The following is a 6,086-nucleotide window of genomic DNA, read 5'->3' as shown; positions in this document are numbered from 1 at the left end:
CTTTGGCTAGACACATAATGAAACACCCTCAAGATAAAGTGAGATATCTTCATCTGAAAGCTTTGGCCGAGGGGAAAAGTTTACCTACTCCTAGTCAGGTTGACCCTAGTACCGGTTCAAATCAATTTCAACCGGGAATTAACACTATTACCGGTAGTATTTTATATTATGATCCAAAAAAAAGATCGGAAAGAATTGGCAAAAATAGTAACTGTTATGTGTTTACCCTATAGTTTTCCTTCTGATCCTAACTTTGTGCATTATATTAGAACAAATTTTAATCCTACTTATAAAGGTTTTCCTTGCATAACCGTAAAGAGCGATATTTATAAATATAAACATGAATATGAACAATATTTACGCTATTTATTTACTCATATAAATTGTCGTATTGCTATTACAACTGATATTGGTAGAAGTAGTAACGACTGTGATTACCTTACTGTTACCAGTCATTGGATTGATGAAGATTGGATAATGCAAAAGTGCATTATTTCTTATAGAATAATTAATTCACGTCACACAGGGCAGTTTATTGCTAGCACAGTTACAGATATTTGTAAATATTTTTGCATTAGTGATAAAATAATGTCAATTTCAATGGATAATGCTACTAGTAACACAAATGCTATAGCCTTGCTTACCACTACGCTAAATCCTATATTTTAGTGATATTTTTCATGTTAGATGTATTTGTCATATTTACCATTTAATTATGGGTGATGGTATGAGAATTTTAAATATTGAAATTGAAAAGGTTAAAATGGCTCTTAACTGGCTTTTTTATTCAAACCGTAGAAGTAGACTTAGAGAATATTTTAAAAGATGCGATGAATTTGGCCAAAGAGAAAGAAAGGTTCCTAAACCTTGTCCAACTAGATGGAATTACATGTATAAAAGTTTGGTTGTTGCATATGAATATAGAAACCCCATAAACTCAACATTTAATGCGCATGTAAGTGATGATGATGAGCACCTTACAAATGGGGATTGGGCTAATATTAAAATACTTGTAGAATTTTTAGAAAAATTTCATATTGCTACAAATGAATTTTCTGGGCAATATTATCCTACTATTTCTAACTGTTTAGTTTATATTGCAGAACTTGCAAATTTGTTTGCTCATTTTTCAGAGGGTGGAAAAATTTATAAACTTGCTATTGATTCTATGAGAAAAAAGTTTAAAAAATATTTTTTCCCTATTCCCCTTATTTATGGTGTTTCTGCTTTGTTAAATCCTTGTATGAAATTAGGAGGTCCTCATTTTTGGTATGAAACTGTTTATAATGGTTTAGCACTTAAAGATGAGGAATTGTCTCAACTTCCGAAAATAATTGCACTCAAACTATTTTTAATACTTATCAAGTTGCATTAAATCATGCTAGACCAAATGTTCCAACTCATTCTTCTTATGATTCTCAATCATCTAAAAGAATTGCGGGAGTAAGAGCACTTAGTGCTTGGGCGGGGTTTAGGGTTCTCAAGGTTCTAGTAGTAGTGATTTTTCATAACTAAATGAGCTTGAAGTTTATTTGTCGCAGGGAATTGAGGAAGTGAATCCCGACGGTTCCTTTAATCTTTTGGAATGGTGGAAAGACAAAGAAAAATACTTTCCGGTTCTTTCAAGGATGGCCCGAGATATTTTAACTATTCAAGCTTCAACAGTGGCATCAGAGAGCGCTTTCAGTCAAGCAAGACTTCAACTCGGTGATTATAGAGCGTCTATGAGGGAGAGTTTGGAAAAATCAGTACTTTTCAGAGATTGGATCCGGTCGGAAAGAAGAAATTTTGGACTTGCTGAATCACAACCAGATGAAGACGAAGCTTACGAAGAAATGCTAGCTGAACTTGCGGAGGATGTTGCTTCGCCCGAAAGTGGCGATGACCAAGCAACTTTTCCGCCACCACCAACGGAAATTCCTCCGGACCTTGATAGATTTATGAAGTTTGTAAGAGATACCATGTAACTTGTATGAATAAAAATTAGTATGTATTATGTAACTTATATTTTGGCACATCTTGATTAGTTTATTTTTCTTCTCAATGGTGGTATTAGCACCTTGTTGTGCTCATTCCATAGGGGGATGAAGACTAAGAAAGATATTGCCATATTTTTTAATGCTATAATAAAATTACAAGGCATATCTCTTTACAATATTTTTGTCTTTAGACTTAGATATTATTTTTAACATCCTTTTGTCTTTAGACTAATATATATACTATACTATACTATATATACATCTTATATATTGTATATAAGCTGTATATATAGCTTATCGAATATAACTTTTTTATACTATACTATATATACATCTTATATATAGTATATAAGATGTATATATAGCATATCGAATATAGCTTATATATAAATATACTATATATACATCTTATATCGTATATATATATATATATATATATATATATATATATATATATATATATATACATACATACATACATACATACATATTCGAATATCTATACATCTTAGAAATATATTTATTTTAACATCCTTTTGTCTCTAATATCTATTTTTTTTTTAAAAATAAATAAATATTGGGCACACTTAGCCCACTTAGCCCGTTTAGCCCGCGGCCCGGGACCGTTTAGCCCGGGACCAAACGGTTCCGATCCCGGACCGGTCCTTAGAAAAAGCCCATTTCGGCCCGGGCCCGAGACCGTTTGGACCGGCCCACCTGGCCCGTTTAGGTCCAGGACCGGCCCACTTGCCAACCCTAATATACTTCATGATTCATTTCTAACAGTAGTTTATTTCTACCATATAAATTACGTGGCGTAGCACTGTCATTTAGGGCTCTAATGTTCTAATTCTGATTATATATAACTGAGAGCCGAAAGCAAACTTGCGAGAATTTATCTGTAATATGTGTAATGAAGAGGATACTACCTATGCATCAGAAATATATATAAGGGTAACCGCTTTCTACTATTTTATTTCCTCTGCTAATACTTTTATGTTCTTTCTTAAAATACAATTTGTATTTCATGTTTTTCCTCTGCTAATACTTTTATGTTCTTTCTTAAAATACAATTTGTATTTCATGTTATCAAGTAAACATCAGTGTTGCCAATCCAAGTAAGATGGGACTTGCTGAGGCAGAGTTATTGGTTAATCCATGACTAACGGGGCACAACTCTCAATTGCCCTGAGCATTAATTTTCTCTTGAATTAATTTGCTTATATATATATATATATATATATATGCACATTCAATTTTTACTCCACGCTTTTTGGAATAAAATGTTGCATACCTTTCGGGAAGAGTTGAAGAATGATTGTTCTCAACGTTTTGCATTAATTAACGCAAATAGGCATGTTGTTAAATCTTTAACTTTACCGAGTAACTATGGGACATTCACAATGAGATGAGGATAGTATAATTTTTTTTATTGGTTTTGCTATCAATTAGTGTTTGATTAATTCTTGAGCATATTTTCATGTAGGCTCTGCAATGTTAAATGAAAAACAATTTTTTCTTTTTCTTTTTTAAATCTTTTTCCAAAAGGAGTTTCCTCTAGATTCCCATTCCCTCCCAACGCACAAGGTAAAAAGAAATGGGAAATAATTTCTCATTTTTCTTTGCCTTTCACCCCTATTTTAATCTATTTTTAGTATTATTGTAAAAATATAAGTTTCAACTGCTACAATCTTTCCTTCTGATCAATTTCTATGGCGTATTAACTTATTGAGATAGCTCTGTTTTTTGTATCTTTTATTAATAGGAAAAATAAGTCTTGGGTCTAAGGAAAAAAATGAATATCTCTTCTATCTCGATTTAATATATGAAATGATCATTTTTAAATTCACTAATATACCGCGCAAGCACGGGCAATTTTACTAGTTCTTAATGTGCATAATATCTTCTAACATCTCACTCACTATTCATTTAATAGCCAATTTAATCAAAGTGCTGCAAGAAGCATATGATCTAAATGTGGAAGATCAATAATCTCGCTATTTTCAGTTTGATAAGTTTATTGCATATGTCAGAAATATTTATCATCCGATCTTGATATTTTTGACTACTCTTTTAAAAAAAATTATAGTCTTTTTTCAGAATTCTTTTGATTGTTTTGTACTTGTAGTTAAGTTATTAATTTGTACTTCTACTAGTATAAATGTGCATTTCTTACAAATCTAATAGCAGCTGATTGTACATAATCAAGTAGCCTCATAATATTTGAATTTCAGCATCCTATTGATTTGTTGTGTTATGACTTTTAAAATTTTGAACCTGGTTAAAATGTCAATCACTTAGAGATTTTTCTTTGTAGGTTCATTAATTAATTTTTTTTTGCTTTAAAGTTATTATTACATTAAAAAATTTAAATTGTAGTGAGTCGTTATCCTTCATTAATTATGTTAAAACTAGCCAACCTTAAACAAATAATCAAAATGCTTTTCGTTTTCTTCTCATAGACTTTTTGTTCGCACAATCGCACATATATAAAGAATTTCATAAATATGTCGAGTAATTTTCTTTATAATTTCGTCAAGCAGAGAACGCACTCTTAAGGAGTGTATATTTTTTTAACCTCAATAATAACATACTTATCTGAATATGATTTACAAGTAATTAAGATGACATGTGATAGTTGGAGATGAGATGTCTAAATCAAACTGACACGTGCAGAAGAAGCTTTACGGCACATTGAAAAATGTGGCTATGAGTATTGTCAATAGTTATCGTTATTAAAACACCTATTTGTTAAGTTTGTGAATAAAGAAAGAAAGTCTCACGGGTAGAAACTTTATGACGAAAAATTGGTAGAATGTCTATGGTCTAGATTAGATATCCAAGATATTTAGTATAATTATTTTGATGCCGGCATTAGTCTTATGAGGAGTGTATTAAAGAAAAATCTTTTGGGGCTGAAGTGTCTAGAACGGCTATGACTGTCATGGTGTATTATGTTTGGTGCAACGGGTATTAAATGGTATTCCAAAATACAAAGAATGATGTTTGCTTCATCATAAAGCAAATTGTTCAAGATGTGCATTGCACAGGAGTTTTGAAGTGAAAGCTTTTCAATTAGCTGAAAAGGATCAATTTCTATCATATTTAACTGGCTTCAGATCCTAGCACCATGTAGTGCTGGGATGTTGTTGATGTTTTCGACTAATACCGGGGCTTGATGGCCACTAATTTACATGCTGGGTGTTGTTGATGTTTTCGACTAATACCGGGGCTTGATGACCACTAATTAGTGTTTTTATGTACTTACACCCAAAATTTTGTTAATAAAATATACACCAAATACCAAGAACATCATCTACAAAGTATGTAAGATCAAATATAGCAACATAACATATTATTATCTCATATAATGAAATACTTATAATTACAGTATTATACCTAACACACCTAAAATTTCAGTTTTATAGGTTATAGATTGCTTGAAATTCAACTATTTTTGTCAGTGTAATAACATTTATTTTTTTTATTTAAATGAATGTTGCATCTGTCTTGACGTCAATTGCTATACGCATAATCTATTCTTATTCTATATTCCATATTTTTTTTATTAACAAACGCAGAATACACGTGCATCACACGTACATTATAACTAGTTAATTTAAAAAGCACTTTTGAGTAACAATTAGTGATTGAATAACAATTTTATACTTCTACTCAAAAATATTTTTTTTCTTTTAAAAGCTTTATCAAACACTTTACCTTTAAAAAAAATCTTTTTAAAATAAAATAATACTTTTGAATTTAAAAAAACTTGGCCAAACAGACTATAAGTAATACGGATGCAACCAGAGGGCCTCCAACTTGACCTTGAAGTAGCTATCAAAGGAATCTATCTTGGAAGAAAATGCAAAACTATCCCACATGGGTTGAAAGGAGGCAACGGGAGGGGAGAAAGAATTGATTCTAAAGTAGCTGTTATCTATTTTCCGTTAAATCATTTTTATATGTAATTTAAAGTTCCTTCTTTACATGAATAATACTATCAAATAATCAAAATTTTATTGACAATTGCTATTTTCTCTATCTTAAAAAGAATAAAGAGGTTTAGAGTATGAGTATTAAATTCTTCTAATTTTGACCTTTTAA

This window comes from Nicotiana tabacum, chromosome 22 (genome assembly GCF_000715075.1).
Source record: "Nicotiana tabacum cultivar K326 chromosome 22, ASM71507v2, whole genome shotgun sequence".
Classification (NCBI taxonomy): domain Eukaryota; kingdom Viridiplantae; phylum Streptophyta; class Magnoliopsida; order Solanales; family Solanaceae; genus Nicotiana; species Nicotiana tabacum.
The sequence above is the reverse complement of the archived record's forward strand: the minus strand, read 5'-3'. Positions refer to the sequence as shown.